This window comes from Mus caroli, unplaced genomic scaffold (assembly GCF_978045245.1).
Source record: "Mus caroli unplaced genomic scaffold, Mus_caroli_1 scaffold_13, whole genome shotgun sequence".
Lineage (NCBI taxonomy): Eukaryota > Metazoa > Chordata > Mammalia > Rodentia > Muridae > Mus > Mus caroli.
Genome location: NW_028227268.1, coordinates 5,733,340 through 5,754,546, shown reverse-complemented (window position 1 = coordinate 5,754,546; position 21,207 = coordinate 5,733,340).

Here is a 21,207-nt window from a genome sequence, read left to right as displayed (position 1 = left end):
CACAACAATCCCTAACAAGATCTGACTCCCTCTTCTGGTGACAGTTACAGTGTACTTACATATAATAAATAAATCAATCTTAAAAAAAAAAGGCAGGTAATAGGCCATAGAAATGACAGTAATTAAATATCCTGCCAGCACAGCAATTAACAACTGAAAATGCAGGACACAACTGCATAGGCATTTGATGCAATATGTGTGGGTTTAATCATCCCAGCCTCTTCCCCTTTTAGATCAAGAAATGGCTCTATAGCACAATGTCTAGTCCATTTGTCCTGTCTCAGTGAGTTCAAAGTTCTGTAGAGGGTTTGTGTCAAGTGGATAAGGGAAAGAAATCTGAAGCACATATACCTTAAATCGTTTTCTTTCTTTTTTTTTTTAAAGATTTATTTATTTTTATTATATATAAGTACACTGTAGCTGTCTTCAGACACTCCAGAAGAGGGAGTCAGATCTCATTACGGATGGTTGTGAGCCACCATGTGGTTGCTGGGATTTGAACTTCGGACCTTCGGAAGAGCAGTCGGGTGCTCTTACCCACTGAGCCATCTCACCAGCCCCCTCGTTTTCTTTTTTTAAAAAAGTTTTATTTATTATGTATTCAATGTTCTGCCTGCACGGCCAGAAGAGAGCACCAGACCTCATTATAGATGGCTGTGAGCCACCATGTGGTTGCTGGGAATTGAACTCAGGACCTCTGGAAGAGCGGCTAGTGCTCTTACCCGCTGAGCCATCTCTTCAGCCCCCTTAAATCCTTTTCTTATCACCATTTAAGCTTTTCCGTCCTCTGTTTGCACCTACTGGCCTTTTAACACCTTCTTAGACCCTCCAACCTTCATAACTTGTATTTACTGACCTTAAAACATCTTCTTACCCCATGGGAGGAACAACAATATGAACCAACCAGTACCCCCAGAGCTCCCAGGGTCTAAACCACCAACCAGAGAGTACACACACACCCATGGCTCCAGCTGCATATGTAGCAGAGGATGGCCTTGTTGGACATCAGTGAGAGGAGAGGCCCTTGGTCCTAAGAAGGCTCGATGCCCCAGTGTAGGGGAATGCCAGGATAGAAGGAGTGGGTGAGTTGGTAAGAAGTGGGATGGGGGATGATGGGATAGGGGAATCTTGGAAAGGGGATGAAATGTAAATAAAGAGAGGACTGGAGAGATGGCTCCGAGGTTGAGAGCACTGACTGCTCTTCTGAAGGTCCTGAGTTCAAGTCCTAGCAACCACATGGTGGCTCATGACCATCTGTGATGGGATCTGATGCCCTCTTCTGGTGTGTCTGAGGACAGTAATAGTGTATTTATACACATTAAATAAATAAATATTTAAAAGAAAGAAGAAAAATGTAAAAAAAAAATCAAATAAAAGTAAATAAATGAATAAATAAACATTTACAAAACCATCTTCTTAGACCCTAAAAACACCTTCTTAGATCCTTCACAACTTAAGCTTTCAATCTTTGCTAACCTTACACCTCTTTTGTGAGTTTCACTTTTCTCAATCTGGTAACAAGGAAAACTGTAAGACAGACTCCAGTGAGCCAGACCTGTGTGGCCTGCATTTTACATATGCAGATAACCAAGATGGCAGCTCAAGCCTTGGTTGTTACTGAAAAACTGATAAAGCTGTAACTGTCCAGTCTTCAACATTTCACTGAAGAAGCAGGAAGTGCACACAGAGCAGCTTCTGAGTCTATGAAAATGACAGCGACTTACTGGCTATCTGGATGGTCACCATGGTTCCTCTGTGGTTGGTGGGGCATCTATCTTCTGCCACCAGGCCAGAAGACTTGACAGACTTTCCTGTGACTCCGGAACTAGGGGGGGACAGTCCTACCTCGGCTAGGCAAAGTGAGGCATTCAACTCCCCAGTGTCCCGCTTGTCCACAGTTTGCAGTGTGAGGTCACCAGGTGGGGTAAAGGACAGTTTGTAGCCCAGTGCTGGCAGTTTTGCATGTCTGAAGCAGGCCCCTGGCTGTGTTCTTCTGTGCCCATCCTCTAAGGAGGAGGTTGGGTGCTACAACAGCTGATGTGTCTCTCTACCATGAAGAGCCCCCCACACACACACACCTTTCTTTGTTTGGTTTTGGTTTTTTGAGACAGGGTTTCTCTGTGCAATCCTGGCTGTCCTGGAACTCACTCTGTAGACCAGGCTGGACTCAAACTCAGAAATCTGCCTGCCTCTGCTTCCCAAGTGCTGGAATTAAATGTGTGTGCTACCACTGCCTGGCTATGAAAAGACTTTTTTATTAAAACATCTTAAACAGGGGGCTGGTGAGATGGCTCAGTGGGTAAGAGCACCCGACTGCTGTTCCGAAGGTCCAGAGTTCAAATCCCAGCAACCACATGGTGGCTCACAACCACCCGTAATGAGATCTGATGCCCTCTTCTGGTGCATCTGAAGACAGCTACAGTGTACTTACATTAAATAAATAAACAAATAAATAAATCTAAAAAAAACAAAACAAAACAAAACATCTTAAACAGCATATTCTACAGAGCTCTGAAGCATTTGAGGACTCTCTCTTTCTAAATACACAAACCTTGCTTGGTTTTAGTTACTTGTTTCAAAAATTCAACAGGGGTTTTAATAAGGCTTATTCCTGTAATTACACTAGTTCCTAACATGACTACAAGTATGGTTCTGAACACGCTAAAAGATTTGATTATTTATAGGTGATTGACCGCTAGCTTGCATTTCTTAAATATTCTTAATAGTTCACAATAGTAGCTATCGTAAGACTAGGACTTTATATTATATTTTAAATGAGTTGCATTCAGCCGGGCATGGTGGCGCACGCCTTTAATCCTAGCACTTGGGAGGCTTAGGCAGACAGATTTCTGAGTTCGAGGACCGCCTGGTCTACAAAGTGAGTTCCAGGACAGCCAGGGCTATACAGAGAAACCCTGTCTCGACCCCCCCCCCAAAAAAGAGTTGTATTCAAGTTATATGTATATATACCCTCTACAAGAGTTGAATCATGTATATATTATGTTGTAGGTAATACAACCTAAAATTTCTACCATCATACAAAAATCCATACCAATCTAAGATATTTGAGACTTGATGTGTTTTTAATCTAAAAGGAGATGCAATCCACCCTTCTTTTCTCATTCTCACATTTTCACCCCCTAACTCTCCTAGACAGTAGAAAAAGTGGGACAGAGGGGAGAGAGAAAGAGATCTCTGAATCCAATCTCCTTTGTTTCTTCCCTGACTGCAACCATTAACAACTTGCAACCAACCCCCCTAAATGACAACCATCCAAAACCCATCAAGCGACCAATAGCCACCCACCCCGCATCTCCAGAATGAAAGTATTGTGTTCTATAGATTGCTTCCTGCTGTCCGGGTGCAACATCATCTTTGGGACTCTAAGAAAATTGGGATGCTGGCCAAGTCCTGGGAGAGCTGGCTGTTCCACTGATGTGCAGGCTCTGTGGGATCATCTACCGCCAAGAAAGTGCAGGGTTTAGCTAAAGTGCTAACTGAAGCAGTTTGTGAGGCTGCACCATCTGGGGCTAGCGGCTTTGAAGCTGTCCTGGATGCAGATTTGGAGGAAACACCAGGACCCGGCAGGATGCTGGAACAGATACACGTCTCAGCCAGTCAGCATCCGTCTCAGCATCCTTGAGGGTGAGTATGGAATCTGAAGTATGGCCAAATCAGCTAAGGATAATTCTCTGCTCTCTGCCAGAGCAGGTGAAAGACATCTGTAAGTCAGTTTGGACTGCATAACTAAACTGTAATAGGTGCTATAAATCCCTATCTATACCACGTGAACGGGTGGCACATCATAATGAGTCCTGAGCACGAGGTAGTGAAAATGATTCATTGCAGAGACATCCGTGTCTCCCCAACTTACCCCTCTCACAGTCGGAGGGCTGAACATAAACATTTTAGGCTGGAGAGATGGCCCAGCAGTTAAGAGCTCTTCCAGAGGTCCTGCTCTTCCAGAGGTCCTGAGTTCAATTCCCAGCAACCCCATGGTGGCTCACAACCATCTGTGATGGGATCTGATGCCCTCTTCTGGTGTGTCTGAAGATAGTTACAGTGTACTCATGTACATATAATAATAAATAAACCTTTTTAAAAAATTGAGCCTTGTTACCTGTATAGCTAGCATAGATACCATAACCAGGAATAAGTTTGCAACATTCAAAGCTTTTTCGGTCTGACAAACTATCACCTCTCCTTCAGCCAGTCTCTGGAGCTATTGTCATGTCGGAGAGTCAGCATTTGTATCACATGCGCATGCACACATACACACCCACAAACACCCACAAAGGCATACAAATACACACACACAAACATACATCAAGGCCAAGCTCATCCTTGCCAACAGAGCCTGGGATATAAGAGACCCTACCGCAAATTAAATAAATACTCACTTTGGACCTAACTTAACAAAACAAGGATGTGTGAGCCTTTCTGCATGTTTGTCAAACACCTTCAATGTCTAAGTGTAACTTGACAGCCAACTACCAAGCACCAAGAGCCTGAGAGCCTTCTGTTTGCACATTCATGTTACAAAGGCCATCCTTGCATGATCTCTTATAATCCTCAGGGTAAACTACAAGTTGGGCCCAGCTGTCTCCGTTCTGCGGCAGAGGAAGCCAGTTCCTTCGGTTATACTAAGTCAACACAGCTGGTGGAGAGAGGGGGCAGCTGAGGCTTGAGCCTCTGCCTCACCAGCTAGATAGCGCGGGAATTTGATGCTAGCAAGTTCCTGGCTTTTGAGACAGTCTGTTCTGAAAAACCGGTTATGTTCATGACAATCCTAACTATTCAAAAGTGAACAGAACAGGGTGGGGGATGGAGTTTAAATTACTCTCCCCCCAATGCCTGGTTGTAAGTCTCTCTTACATTCACCCCAAACCAAGCTATGCAAAGATTACATGCACAGCTCCAGTACCCTAAGGGCACCCTAAGTCTCTTTCAGGAAGGAGAGTGGTCCCGAGAGAAAGAAGGATGTCCCTCCACCAACAGTGTGTTCTTTAGTTTAACTACTATGGGTTTTGTGTCTTTCCTGGGAATTCAATTGTGTAATTTTTCTAAATTAATGTTTCCCGGCCCTGTAGCAAAAGTGGGAATGTGGGCTGGAGAGATGGCTCAGGGGTTAAGAGCGCCGACTGCTCTTCTGAAGATCATGAGTTCAAATCCCAGCAACCACATGATGGCTCACAACCATCTATAATGAGATCTGATGCCCTCTTCTGGTGTGTCTGAAGACAGCTACAGTGTACTTACATATTATAATAAATAAATAAATCTTTTTTTAAAAAGTGGAAATGCATTTAAATAATAAGTCTCCCTATGAAGCTCTGGCTATCCTGGAACTCATTATGTTGATCAGGCTGGCAAAAATAAATAAACAAATAAATAAAGGTCCTCTGTCCCTTTTTTAATAATACAAATGATATTTTCATGCTGGTTTTCAGAATTCTTTAGGTTTAAAGACATTAGTCACCTCTTATATGAGGGCTTTTTTCCCCCCTTTTATGATTAGTTTTTCTTTGTTGCTGGTATTTCTCTCTGCTAGTTTTCACTTTTTTAAGACTTATTCACGTATTTATTTATTTGTATGAGCGTACCTGGTGATGCATGGGCAGAGTGCTGCCAGAGAGGCCAGGAGGGTGTCCAGTGTCCCCTCTACCACTCTCTGCCTATCCCTTTGATGTCTGTCTGTTTGTGACAGGCCCTTGCTGTGTTGCTGTGTAGCCCTGGCTGCCGTAATACTCACTACATAGACCAGGCTGTATCAAATCCGCAGAGACCCACACCTCTGCTTCCTGGGTGCTGGCACTAAAGGCTGCGTGTGCCACCACCTCCAGCCTTGCCTATCCCTCTGGGGCAGCGTCTTATCCGAAGTCTAGGGTTTGCATTTTCTCAACTAGGCCTGAAGCCCCAGGTCCCAGTGACCTGTCTCTGTTCCTCCCTGGAGCAGGAATTATAGGTGTGTGTGTGAAGATGCCCAGCTTGTTATGTGGGCGCTGGGATCTGAACTCTGGTCTTTGTGGCCTCTGAGCTGTCTCTGCAGGCTTTAACTTTTATTTATCCGAATTTGTGAGAACCTTATGTAGCCCAGGTTGAAACGCCAGCTCCCGGTGTAGCTGAGGATGGCCTTGAATTTATCCTCCTGCCTCTGCCTCCTACCTGCTGGGATTATGGTGGGCCCACCTTCCCAGCTTCTAGTATTTTCTTTTTAAATGCTTATTCATTGAACCATCTGGATTTTCTCCCTGGCGGAGACCTAGTCGTTCCTGTACCATTTCCTCATTAGTTAGTGATGACCTGTGACTTAAAATGTTACCTATAGCATGAATTAGGTCCAAGAAGATATTTGGACCTTTTTTTCTGGGATTTGCTGGTCACTCAGCACAGCCCCACAGGAAGCCCATTAGACTAACGCAGCTTGAGAACTGAGTTTTATGCCTAACACCAGCGGGGAGACTCTTTCTTAGGTTCTCATTTCCCAAAACACAAGTCCCTGCATTTTTTGGGGGGGGGATTATTTTTTGGAGGGGGTGCATTTTCTTCTGTTTTGTGTTTTTTTTTTTTTTGGTTTTTTTTTGGTTTTTCGAGACAGGGTTTCTCTGTGTAGCCCTGGCTGTCCTGGCACTCACTTTGTAGACCAGGCTGGCCTCGAACTCAGAAATCCGCCTGCCTCTGCCTCCCGAGTGCTGGGATTAAAGGCATGCGCCACCACGCCTGGCTATTGTTTTGTGTTTTCTTTTGGGGGACAAAAGATATGTAGCTCAGGCTGGCCTCACTCTACAGATCCTCCTGCCTCAGATTGGAGGTCGCTGGGATCACAAGGCTTGCCAGGTGCATTTTGAACTTGTGCTCATGGCCTAGCAAGATGGCTCTGTGGGTAAAGGCGCTTGCTCTCAAGCCCGAGGACCTGGATGTGTTCCCCAGAATCCCCAGAGTTGGTGGAAGGAGAGAACCAACTCCTGTAAATTGTCCTCTGGTCTCTACACATGTGGTACACACACACACACAAATAAATAAGTATAATTAAAAATTTTAAATCTGTATGTACAAATTGCGCTCTCTGAGCAAAGTGGTTTGAAACTAGGTCCTCCAAGTGTTGAGGGCATCATTACCAGGAATCACCCATCCTCCCGCGGGCCTGACCATGGTCCTGGTATTGACTTGGATGTGGCAGTAAGAGGGGGGTACAGAGGCAGCAAATAGTTCCCTGGGCTTCACAGGAAGGAGCTAGGGTAAGGAGGGACCAGGCCAGTGAGAGCCTGCTGGGCAGATCAAAAGCAGGCAGAGGACCACTGTCTTCTCAGCTGACCAACACAAGGAGGAGGTCAGCCAGGCCACGGGGCTGATGGAGTCACCATGGTAACCAGAAAAAGCCAGCTTGCCTTCCCAGCTGCCTCCCAGCTCCTAGCCTTGACCCTACATTTGGAGGTGTTTAGGGTACTCAACAAATCTTTGGCTAACAAATAAGAGATGTGTGCACAAAAAGCTGAATCTGAGGGTATTGGGGACCGACCACTGGGACATTTGTATCCCAGAGAGGGAAAGCAGAGGAGACTGGGTGCCCCCTTGAGGTATCCACGAGTCTCTCTGACATGAGAACCAACCACAAGCCTACAAGCAACAGTAATGCATGCCCCAGGGTATGGCAAATCAGCATACCTTCCTCTCGAATCGAACCCACAACCCACAGGCGGCCCTCACCCTCGAATGCTTACTTAGGGTAGGTCCAGGAGAGGCCTGTGGCTTTGAAGCAGGACTGTGGATATCTGGGAAAGTATTACGTACTGGGGTAGATTTTGGTGGAGGCCACAGCACGTGCCACACAAGGCACAGCTTGCATGTGAGGCTGGATGGTGAGCTGGCTTGCTCCTGTCGACTTGAAAGAAGCTTGGGTCATCTGGGAAGAGTGGACCTCAGTTGCAAAGGTGCCTCCGTGGGATTGGTCTATAGATAAGACTGTGGGAGAGCCCAGCTCACTGTGGACAGTGCCACGCCTGGGCAGGAGGCCCTGGGCTGTATACGAAAGCAGAGTGAGCTGGGTGGGAAGCTCTCTTTTATGTATGTGCAGCAGCGCGCATGTGTGCATGAGCCTACTTCTGTGGGTGCTTGTGGATGTGAAGGGCCACGTCTGACTTAAGAAATCATCTTCCAGGCCGGGCGTGGTGGCTCTCGCCTTTAATCCCAGCACTCGGGAGGCAGAGGCAGGCAGATTTCTGAGGCCAGCCTGGTCTACAGAGTGAGTTCCAGGACAGCCAGGGCTACACAGAGAAACCCTGTCTCAAAAAAAAAAAAAAAAAAGAAGAAGAAAAGAAATCATCTTCCATTGGCTTTCAGCATCAATCACTGAAGCAGGTTTCTTAATCAAACCCAGAGTGTCGTGGTGATGGCTCGTTTAGCTCGCCAGCTTGCTCCAGCATTCCCTGTCGCTGCTTTTGAAGGTTGGAATTACAAGCAAGTTGCCTTGCCCAACTGGCATTTATGTGGGTGCTGGGGAGTCTGAACATGGGTCCTCACACTTTAAGGGCAAGCACTTCAACTACTGACCCATCACCCCTGCCCCGGGCACTTCTTTGTGTTGTCTGAGCCAGGGTCTCACCATGTAACTCGACTGGCCTAAAAGTAGCTATGTAGATCAGGGTGGCCTCAAACTCAGAGATCTACTGGCCTCGGCACCGGAGAGTACCGAGATTAAATAACAGAGGGTTTTTAAGAGCACTCCTAAAAATCCCTCCCTTAACTGACTAATTCTGGCTAGGTAGCAAACCTCCAGGATTCTACTGTCTCTGACTTACAAACATTCCATGCCTGGCTTCTATGTGGATTTTTTGACCCATGGAGGCATCTCCCCAAATTCTATTGCTATGTTTTTTTTTTGTTGTTGTTTGTTTTTGTTTTTTGAGACAGGGTTTCTCTGTATAGCCCTGGCTGTCCTGGAACTCACTTGGTAGACCAGGCTGGCCTTGAACTCAGAAATCCACCTGCCTCTACCTCCCCAGTGCTGGGATTAAAGTCATGTGCCACCACGCCCGGCTTATTGCTATGTTTTATTAGATAGGATTTTGAACTGTAGCTCAGGGTGACTTAGAATTCAGTGTGTAGTCTAGCTTGGAGCAATCCTCCTGCCTCTATCCCCCTAGTTCTGGGATTAAAGGTCTGAGCCACTGAGCTCAGTTTCCTTTGGATCTTTTTTGGGGTGGGAGAGCCTTGGCTGTCATGGAACTCACTCTGTAGACCAGGCTGGCCCCGAACTCATAGATCCATCTGCCTCTGCCTCCCGAGTTCTAGGATTACAAGTGTGCACCACCACTACCCGGCTTCCTTTGGATCTTTTGTACCCCTCATTTCATGCATGTATGTCTGTGTGAGGGTGTCTGATCCTTTAGAACTGGAGTTACAGACAAATGTGAGCTGCCATAACGGGTGCTGGGGATTGACCCTGGGTCCTCTGGAAGAGCAGCCAGTGAGTTTAACACCTGAGTTATTGCTCCAGCACACCTCTGAATCTTAAAGTGGAAATCTAAGCCAGGCTGGGTCAGAGCTGTGTAACACAGATCCAAGAGGTACTCACCTGGGCTGTAGCCAGCTTCCAGGATGCTGAAGCAGGATTATTTTATATTCAGGACCTGCCTGCACTACAGAAGGGCTTTGTCCTAGTTAGGCTTTCTACAGAGGGTACAAAAACACCATAACTAAAAAGCAAGTCGGGGAGGAAAGTGTGAATTCAGCTAGACTTCCAGATTATGATTCATCACTGGAGGAAGTCAGGACAGGAACTCAAGCAGGGCTGGAACCAAGGCAGGAGCAGATGCAGAGGTCATGGAGGGGTGTTGCTTACTGGTTTGCTCCCTATATCTTGCTCAGCTTGCTTTCTATGGAACCCAGGACCACCAACTCAGGGATGGCACCTATCTTGCTCAGCTTGCTTTCTATGGAACCCAGGACCACCAACTCAGGGATGGCACCACCCATAATACGTTGAGCCTTCCTTCATTGATCACTAATAGAGAAAATGCCTTACAGCTGGGCCTCATGGAGGCATTTCCTCAACTGAGCTGATGACTCTAGCGTGTGTCAAGCTAACACACATAACCAGCCAGGACAGACTGTAAGACCAGGCTATGTGGGTTCATGGTCATAGGCCCTATATGAGAACCAACTACAGTCATTTTCCTAAACCAGTATAATTTCTAATTATATCTTAAATATGTAGGCCAGGGTCTGGAGAGGTGGTTCAGTAGTTAAGAATGCTGGCTGCTCTTCCAGAGGACCCAGGTTCTAGTCCCAGCACCCACATAGCAGTGGTGTATGTAGTACCTGTTTCAGGGGATCCAACGTTCTCTTCTGGCCTCCATGGGCACTGCATATATGTGATATACAGACATGCACATATAACACCCACACATAAAATAATTAACTTTTATATAGTTAGACCATCAGATGACTGTAGCTCCTGCTTTTCATCAAAGAATGATTTTGTTTTCTTTTTCAGATGGAGAAGGTTACAGACACCCATAGCTGCATCTCATGGAGGCATTTCCTCAACTGGAAGCTGCTTCCTTCCTCTGATGACTCTAGCTGGTGTCAAGCTGACTGTGTCAGAATGCAGAGAATTAGTGTCTGTGGGGTGCACAACCCGACCTGGTACATCTGTAATGCAACTTATCCCCAGGGCTCAGGGATAGTCACACACACACATACACACACACACACACACACACACACACACACACACACAGAGAGAGAGAGAGAGAGAGAGAGAGAGAAACTCACAGAACGGTTGTAAGAACCAGAGGACCACCAAGACAATGTCTTGTAGACACGGCAAGGGAAATTACACCCAAGAAATCTCAACAATATGGCTGCCTAGACAAGACCAACACAGTGACACCAGTTGGTTCACCAGTGGGAGAAAGTTCTTAAGGTCTCACCCCTGGGGGGAGCTGGAGGGGGATGGGGATGGTGGGAATGATGTAAATACAGTACTCGTGAATGAAATTCTCAGATAATTAAAAAAATGTAAATATAGAAGTTAAAAAGAGCCAGGTGTGGTGGCAAACACCTTTAGCCCCAGCACTCAGGAGGCAGAAGCAGGCTACCCGCTGTGCTGGCTTGGTCTACATAGGAAGTTCCAGGCCAGCTAAGACTTCATGGTGAGACCCTGTTTCAGAACACAAAACAAAGTTAAGAAGAGAGTGGTCTGGCTAACTTCCAAAGCCCTAGGTTTAATCCCTAGAGTATCACAAAAAGGCTTTCAGGAGTTACCCAACCGTGCCTGGACACTTGGAGACCACTAGACATACACCCTGCCCCTGCCCTCCACGATGGATCACTTAATCACACACCAGCCACCCACCCAGTGCTCCACTTACACTATGTGTACATCCATACCACATCCACTCACACATACACAACACTTACTTATTTACACATGTATCATTTCATGTGCTCACACACGTATGCACACTAGCCCACACCGTTATCTTTTCAGACCACGGCATTTTCCACTATTCTCCTATTCTGGGCTGGCTCTGGGAAGGGGGTCACCACTTTCCTGCGGGGAGCTTAGAGCCCGGCGCGGTGGGGAAACAGCGAGCAGGACGGCGTCCACCAGGGGGCGCGCGCCGGTAGGGAGAGAGAGAGTGCAGGCGTCGTCTGGAACCGGGGCAGTTCTTGTTGGACCAGGGGCCTGCAGTCTGGCCCCAGAAGTTTGCTGGGTGCCAAGCGCGCCCCGAATCCCGTGATCGCTAGTCTCCTAGTCCAGCCGGTGCTGCGGGGAGGTTAGCTCTGGCCTGGACAGGGGCGCCCTCACAGCCATGGGCGTGCTCCCTCAGCCCAGGTGCAATCCAGTTGCAGTCCCCGGAGTGCTCCCATAGCCCAGTTGCAGCTCCCAGCGCGATTCCATAGCCCAGTTGCACCTGCAAGCATGTTCCCGCAGCCCAGTGCAGCCCCCGGGGCACTCCTGCAACGCAAACGCGGCAGAACGCACTGTTGAAGGGCAGGGTCCCCAGGGCTCCTGCTCCCAGAATGTGACTCAGCGTTTTCACATGCTGGGCATCCTGGTTTGCATTGTTTGGCAGGTCGGGTTCAATCCACACATGGGGACAGAGGCTCCCTGGCTCCAGGCGTAGGGACGTTTGCCCTGGTTCCTGTGCAAGATCACAAACGTAAGATCGCTGGGGCTTTCAATAACCTGTCTGTGTAGGTAGCCGAGAAAACTCGGGAAAGCCTGGGAGGGAAGAGACAGCAAGAGATCCCCCTTCCCTGCTAAGACTGCAGAAAAGAAAGTCCTTTTGAGAATTTGGGATTCACAGCAAATCTGCGTCCTGCCAGTCACAGGAGGGACAAGGACTGTGGGGACTGGTTAAAGGAAAAACCACCACAGGGGAATGGCCCACCAGAGAGGCACAGGTGTGTCCTGGATTCTGAAGGGTGGGAAGGTGGGTCCCAGGAGGACATCTATTCTGTGAGAAGTAAGGCAGAGATGGCTGTCACCAGAGGAGTAAGAACAGGTATCGGCCAGGAAAGGTAAGGCACTTTAGAGCAGCTTTGAGGTAAGACAATGTGGTTTCACCTGGTCTTTAGTCCCTGCACTCGGGAGGCAGAGGCTGGTGGATCTCTGAGTTCAAGGCCAGCCTGGTCTACAGAGTGAGTTCCATGACAGACAGGGCTATACAGAGAAACCCTGTCTCAGGACAGATAAAGAAGAATGGGCTTCATTGTAACTGGGATACAAGTGAAGAGTTCACACCAGTGCCGCAGGTACAAATGGAGGTGGCTGGGCAGAGGCGAACCACATTCAAGCTGGGGTCTCTGGAGCTGCTGGATAGGGGTGGGGGTGCAGAGAAGGCCTTTTTCCTCCCCGGCACAGCACTTACAGATCCTGCCTCTGTGGTGGGAAATGGGAGGTCTTAGTCCCTTGATCCAGAACTACCCCGAAGCAAGGGTTCCAGGACCAAGGCTCGGTTTTACTGAGCGTGTTTAAGAGAGCCCTGCGTACCCACGGGAGAGTCTTCCAGCCCGAGGCTCTCGAGTGACTGACTGATGGGATGAATGAATGAACAGAAAGGCCAAAGAAAGGTGTGTGCCGCCGCCATCAGTGTACACCCGGCCTGGAAAGACATCACACACACTGATGTGTTAGAATGGCAGGTTGCATCTCAACAGCACACTGGGCCAAGACAGTTCCACGTGGACGAGGTTTTATTGGGAGAAGAGAGAGAAGGTGGCAGCAGAAAGAGAAGAGGGGGAGAGAGGGTGAGGGAGGGGCGTTCTCCTTATTTATATGGAGAATGAGGTAATTCAGGTAAAGGTGGAAAGTGAGCCAAGTGGATGTTGGGAATATGGTGCCTGTTCCCTTGGCAGCCAGTCTGCAGGTTGCACTGTCACCTATGTGATGTCATAGGTTTGGGAGGTCCTGATACCAACACACACCACCAGTTGTCTTTAATAAAGATTGTATTGTTTTGGGGTTTTTTGTTTTTTGATTTTTTTTGTTTTGTTTTGGTTTGGTTTGGGTTTGGGTTTTGGTTTTTCGAGACAGGGTTTCTCTGTATAGCCCTGGCTGTCCTGGAACTCACTCTGTAGACGCGGCTGGCCTCGAACATTTTACGGTTCTTGGGACTATCTTTGCATGTAGCCCAGGCTGGCCTAACTCATAATCTTTCTCCACTTCCATATACTACCAGGCCCAACTAATAGGGGCTTTAAAATAAGGCCAGAAAGGAGAGCTAGGTTGAGGCCCGGGGAAGTGTAGGCCCAGGCAGGGACAAGCCTGACCTACACCTCCCCGCATCCCCACTGCCCGCTCGGTGAAAAGCTCCGGTTGCTGACAGGTCACTGAGTCTTGCGTTGCGGCCCCCCCCACTCCGCTGTGCCATATTCTCCACACTACTTTCGGCAGATATCACAGGAACCAGTCCCTGCCCCGCTCACCCTGAGCTTCCCATGGGGCAGGGGATTCTGCCCCTGTAGTAATAGGAAAGCAAGACGGATGGCGGTGTCCACACAGTGCCGGCATGCCCGGAAGCTGGCCTCACCTGTGCTGGCATCCGCAGGTCCTCTGCATCTCAGTGTCCACATCTGTAGGCAACCCCAGAAGGATGCCATGTCCTAAAGACTGAAGAGCACCCTTGCCTCTTTCTATGATGCTATCTTGTTGTTACAGACCAGCACTGTGGCCTCCCGTCTAGGGATCAGGGTCCAGGGCTCACCAAAACCAGACATTTTGAGCCGGAGGTTTGCCAGAGGCCTGGGCAGCTAATGCAGTGACCTCCCCAAGCTTAGGACTCAGTAGTCAGACTCTCCCCTGAGAAGTGTTGCCAGGAGCCCCAAGGGAGGAGGCTTTGTGTTTCTGTAGAGGAAGGTGAGGTCCAGGTTAGGCAGAAGGCAGGCAGTGCCCGACACTTGTCCTATGACTTAAGGAGTTGGAGCTACTAAAAGGATAAGGTAGGAAGGTGACAGTCAGCTCCCAACGGAGCTACGGAACCACCAGATAAAGGCTGAGCACCTGGTTGGACTAGGGGCTCCTGGGACTAAAGAAGGAAAGGAAAAGGGAAAGGAGGGGGAGGTGAGGGGGAGCCCAGTGTGACCCTCACAGTGGTGCATAGCCATGATGGCAGCACTGAGGAGGCTGAGGCTGAGTGACAGGTGACAGTGTCAAGCGACTGTCAGTGTGTGTGTTGGGGAGGTAGGGAGTCTTTGAGGTGTTTTTGCCTGAGCCACATTTGACAGGGTCCTTAGCCCCATATGAAGTAGCCATCAGCGCCCTGGACACCCCTGCTGGGATTCACCTCCACACCTCCCTTGGCTCTGCCTTTCTCTTTGCATTTCTGCTGAATACCCATGCCTGCTCTTTTAAGGCTGCCTTGACGTGGCCCACTTGAACATGGCAGATAGCCCACACATGTAGGTCTTTCCCCCAGCCCTGCCAAATGAAATGAAATGCAAAGGAATGTGTGTTGCATGTGTGGTGTGTGTGTGTGTGAGTGTGTGTGTGTGTGAGAGAGAGAGAGAGAGAGAGAGAGAGAGAGCGCTACAAAAGCCTTGTTCAGGAATGTTCATAAAAGCTTGTTTACAATAGCCCTATACTGGAAGCTACTCAGATATCCATCAGAGGAGAATGGCTAAACAAACTGAATACTATTTGGCCATAAAAAGGGACAAACTGGAGCTGGCAAAATGGCCCCATGGGTGACGGTGCCTACAGCAAAAGCCTGGGGGCCTGGGGTCAATCTTGGAACCCATATAAAGGTGGAGGGAGAGACAGACATGGAACTCTGGCTTCCTAACACACACATGTGCAGGCACACACATGAGACAGACACACACATACATGAGACAGAGACACACACACACACTTACACATGAGACAGACACACAGACACACACATGAGACAGACAGACACTAACAGACAGATATACAAAGACAAACACACTCAGACACACAAGCAGGCCGACACACCCACACATGAAACAGATACATACACAAACATACAGACTTACAAAGGCAGACACACACACATTAGACAGACACATAGACAGACACACATGCACACATCGACAGACAGACACACAGGCACAAAGACACACACACACAGAGGGACACAGCTCCCTCAAACAAACAAACAAAAACCTGGTGGTCTTCCTATCTGAGCATTTGATTTTTGTGACCTTTACTTCAGTGCAGAATGAGGGGCAGGAGGAGGTGGACAGTGGGGAGAGGAGATAGCATCAGACAAGAGATTTCAACAAATCTGAACTGACAATGGATCAGGACTCCTGAAGCCTTCAGGAGGGGTGACAGAGAGAGGTCACATGGTTTTCTCCCCAGACTCTGCAAAAGGTCACCACACAGAGCTGGAGTGTGGGTACTTGGTCTGTACCCCATGTCTTCTCATGATTTACCCACATAGTCCATTCCACCAAGACCATTCATTCTCCACGGCAGCAGAACCAGGCTCTGGACCAAGGGACTCCCCCTACCCACAGTGCTCCTCACACCCACAGTGCTCCTTCCACACAGGTCTCCCTCCCACATACAGCGCTCCTTCTACCCACAATGCTCTTTACATCCACAGATCTCCCTCCCACCCACAGTGCTCCCTCCCACCCACAGTGCCTGGAGAGAACTAACTCTACAAACCTTCATGTATGCACTGTCATGTGGGTAACCCCCAACACACACACACACACAGTCACAAACACACACACACTCACACCCATACACACACACACACACACACATTCACACACACAAATAAATACACATACTCATACACACAAACACACACTCACCCCCACACATATGCACACAATCACATTCAAACACACACTCATACTCACAAATACACACACTCACATACACAAATACACACAAACACACATAACAAACAATAAAATTAAAATTCAAAAGGCAGGAAAGAGTTAAAATGAGTCGAAGAGCTGGGAGCGCTGGCCAGAAGCAGGGTACTTGCTTAACACCTGTGAGGCTCTGCATTAAAATCCCCTGTACTCTAAAACCAAGTAAGTAACTCAGTGAGAAAAGGTCTCACTGACTGCAGATGGAGAGCACACTGTATCGAGGACAGTGGCCAAGGAGACTGGGTGGCCTGACCAGTGGCCAGGTGTCAGCCAAGCAGATGCAGGACCTGAAGGACTGTGGCGCATTTGAGGGGTACGTGCACTGCTTCTGGGTAGGAAGGGGGTCCTAGGCCATTCATCTCCCACAAGGGATCATGCTTTGAGTACAGAACCCCAGGAATCTGGGTTCTCCTGGCAAAGGCAATTGGTTATCTTGTAATGACTGAGGCTCAGGGTACTGCTGGATGGGAGAAGCCTGTGTAGACTCTCCTTCTGGTGAGTGGCTGACCCCTGTGTCCAACACCAAAGGATCCTCTCTGAGGGCAGGAATCCTGTCCACATGCCCACCTGTCTGAAGCTGGGAATCTGGAAATAGGAGATATTGGGGGGCTGGCCAGGCCTCCTGGCGTTCTGCTCCCCTCCCCATCTGCCCTCCCACCTCACCCTGGACTTAGCCACACTCCTCACACCCTGATCCCTCCCCACCAGCCCTTTGTTCCTGCTGTCCATCCAAGTGACCTCACTCCCCCATCCTTTCTTACCGTTTTTTTTGACACTCTGAGATGTTCCTCTTCTGCTGGGGCCACAGTCTTGGTTCTCAGGGCGCCTACCCAGTGTCAAGGCTGGATGAGGTGACCCAGTTGGAGAAAAGGGTCCCCAAAGCAGGCAAAGGATTAGAAACAGCTCTGCTCTCACTGTTAGGAGTTTCACAAGCAACAAGCTACACAAGCATAGCACGCACACCCATGCAGTCAGCCGGCTTTCTTACACACTCCCGGAGCACCTGGCTAGGGATGGCCCCACCCGCCACGCCACAGCAGCGGTTCTTAACCTTCCTTGACATCCTTGAACACAGTACCTCTGGTTGTAGTGACCCCCAACCACAGAATTACTTTTGTTGCTGCTTCATAACTGTAATTTTGCTAGTGTTATAAATTTGTAGCGTAGGGCTGGAGAGATGGTTCAGCAGTTAAGAGCACTGACTGCTGATCTTCCAGAGGTCCTGAAGTTCAATTCCCAGGGGCTACATGGTGGCTCACAACCATCTGTCGTGGGATCCGATGCCCTCTTCTGGTGTGCCTGAAGACAGCTACAGTGTAGTGTATTCATATAAATAAGATAAATAAATCCTAAAATAAATAAATAAATAAATTGTAATGCAAACATTTGTGTTTTCCGATGGTCTTAGGCAACCCCTGAAGGTCATTGAACCCCCAAAGTGGTTGAGAGCCACAGGATGAGATCTCTGCACTGTGGGCGGAGCCCTCCCATATCAATCAAGAAAGTGAACCACAGGCTTGCCTACAGGCCAATCTGGTGGGAACATTTTCTCATCTGAGGTTCCCTCTTCCAAAACGGCCCTCGACTGTGTCAGGTTGCTATAGGAACGAGCCAGTACACCCAGGATAATAAGAGTGTCAGGCCCAGAAGCTCTGTTTGCTCCTGGTCTACAGTGGGGTGCAGGTGAGCAAGGACAGCTGAGTCGGGCACAGCTCTGTCCTGGTGACCTTGTGGCCAGGGTATGAATGGATGAATGGCTTACATGCTGCCCCGATGTGTTTGGATGGAGCATCCCGTGTGCTGCCTCCCCATTTCATCCCTAACTTCTATGGCTCCCACACTGCCTCCCAAGATGGCTGCAACCAGGCCCTAGAGGATTGGAGATCAGAGGACCAGGTCTTTCCCTTTCATGACATTTCCTCTTCATCTGGCTCACATCTTCCCCAGATCCTGAGCTAAGGTAGCCTCGGTCAACCCTCAAGGCCTCCGCTGCCTCCTCCACAGCCAAGGAACACAAATATGTAGGGTCAGCAAACCGGTCTCTTGTTTTCCCACAAGGCAGTGCAGGCTAGCCTCCAAGTTCTCCCCGGGCCTGGGCACTCTGCCCCAGACTCTGTATACCTTTGGGTCAAGCCACAGCAGCTTCACCAGTTTTGGGGATGTCCTCAGTGCACGCGTGTGCCAGGAACCCGTTACATTAAAAGCATTTTTGTGAAGGCTGTGTTTCTGTTTTTCACTCCAATGATCCATTCGTTCATATGGTCACGATTCAGCACACTGGCCACTGTGTTTAATGCTTTCAGTGTAGACTGGGCTGGGTGGACTGCTTGTCTGCCCACAGGACTTTGCTGACACAGGAACAGGAATGTGGAATTAATAACTCAGTCTGAAACCCACTTTACCCTCCCTAGCCCAACGTACCCAGTTCATCTCCGGCACTATTCGATTAATGCAAGTTAGAGGGAACCTTGACACTGTACAGAGAGAGGGCAGAAGGGGGAGAGGCCACAGTTAGAGCCTGTGGGTAGAGCTGGGCAAGAAGGATGTTGGGCAGCTTCCTGGCCCCAGCTTAACTCCTTGGACACACAGCAGCGCTGGGAGGGGGCTGGTGGTTTAGGTTTTCCTGTTGTCGTTTCTTGTTTGGTTGGTTTTGAGGCAGGGTCTCTCCACATAGCTCTGACTGTCCTGGAACTCGCTATGTAGATCAGGCTGGCCTCACACTCACAGCGATCCTCCTGCCTCACCTGTGTTCCACCATGGCTAAGCCTAGACTGCTCACTATTCCCAGACAGTCCCCAAACCAAGTACTCACCAGGCCCAACCCTGCTTAGCTTCCAAGATCAACTGAGATGGAGATTGGGAGCATGCGGGATGGAGGCCTCAGCAGAGGTGGATCCCAGCAGGGTGGGCTGATGGGGGTGGCAGTGGCAGACCCTGCCTGGGGGCTTTGCTTTCTTAGGAGCTTAGCGGAGCTGCTGCCTCCAGGGAAAGAACTTTGGGCTTCAGAACTGAGGCTCCCCGTCTGCCTCGCACAGAAGAGAAGGTGGGCACTTGGACCATCCATATAGGCCAGCAAGGTCAGCAGGGCAGGTCTTCCAGCATCCCTCTTTGATTCCTGCTGAGTCTGGACCTGACCTTGCCAGGCCAGTTCAGGCTCCTCAGCTTCTGGGGACAGTGTCCTTTGAGGTGTCTTTGCCAGCTCAGGCCCCAGCTTGCCCGCCTGTCCAGGTGGCTCTGACCTGTCTCACCTGGGAGAAACGGAATGAGATGGGCACATGTCCCCTGGGAGGAAGGAAGCTGTCCTCCCCCTCCCCAACCAAGGGCTTCTGTGTACTTCATCTCCTGCTGAGCTTCAGCTCACACTCCTTAGCACAGGCCTGGCACTGGTGGCCTCCCAAAGTCCCCTCCCCTCCCCAACACTCCTCCTCCCCCTGTCACCTGTGTTTTCTTTCTCCTCACACAAGAATGTGTCTGCAGGACCTGGGCTGCTGTCCCATCCCATTGTTAACAATGCTGCCCTTCCACCTCCCCACAGGACAGGCCCAGACCTGCCCCAGCGGCAGCCCATTCCCCCCTGCTGGAATCCTTACACACCTGTTTACCTTTGAGGCTCCGCCAAGGACAAAGCAGGAGCTACACCTGACTCCTGGCCAGTGTCCACTTCCTTCCTGTCCCTTGCCCTCCTTGCTGCGCAGGGTTGGGGGTGGACTCCAGCCCAACTCTGGAGCGTCTCAGGTCCAGTTCAGCTCTGAAGGGGGTCTAGCTTCGAACACTACCAAGGGCAAGGGATGCCCCTGGGGACTTTCAGATGAGAGCCGCTGGACCCCCTTAGTGTCCTGTCCTATAGAACTCAGAGCCAGGAGTGGGAGGCCCCCAAGCTCCAAGCTTGTGGCCTTTCTTATGGTCAGTCCTGTCATGGTCCCAGGTGGTAGTGGAGAGGATACATTGGGTGAAGGAGAAGCTGGGATAGACCGGAAGTCTGGGGGCAGGAAGGGTGGCTCCTGGCTTTCCCCCAATACTTAAAAAGAGATGGGTTCGGGGACTGGTGCTGCAAAACTGGGGTTTGAGCCAGGTGTGGTGGCACACGCCTTTAATCCCAGCACTCGGGAGGCAGAGGCAGGCGGATTTCTGAGTTCGAGGCCAGTCTGGTCTACAAAGTGAGTGCCAGGACAGCCAGGGCTATACAGAGAAACCCTGTCTCAAAAAACCAAAAACAAACAAACAAACAAAAACCTGGGGTTTGAAGCCTAGAATTAAAGACCAGGTAGGTGGCCGGGCAGTGGTGCAGGCCTGGAATGACTGATGCTAGGGAGGTTGCAGGCAGCGGGAGGTGAAAGGTCAAGACCTGTGGAGGACAGAGTGAGTATGTGGCTGGAGCTAGCAACGTAGTGAGGCTGCATCTTTTTTGTTTGTTTGTTTGTTTTTTTGAGACAGGGTTTCTCTGTATAGTCCTGGCTGTCCTGGAACTCACTTTGTAGACCAGGCTGGCCTTGAACTCAGAAATCTGCCTGCCTCTGCCTCCCAAGTGCTGGAATTAAAGGTGTGCGACACCACTGCCCACTGTGAGGCTGCATCTCACAAAGGAAAAGGAACTCCAGCAGGAGCGGGGGATCCAGTGCAGCGCGGAATGTTCACCTAGTGCTTGTGACGTCCTAGGGCCAAACGCCAACACAACAACAGGCAAATCAAAAAATATAAAAACAAGGGCTGGAAAGATGGCTCAATGGTTAAGAGCACTGACTGCTCTTCTAGAGGTCCTGAGTTCAATTCCCAGCAACTGCTTGGTGGCTCACAACCATCTGTAATGGGATCCAATGTCCTCTTCTGATGCAAGAGACAGGG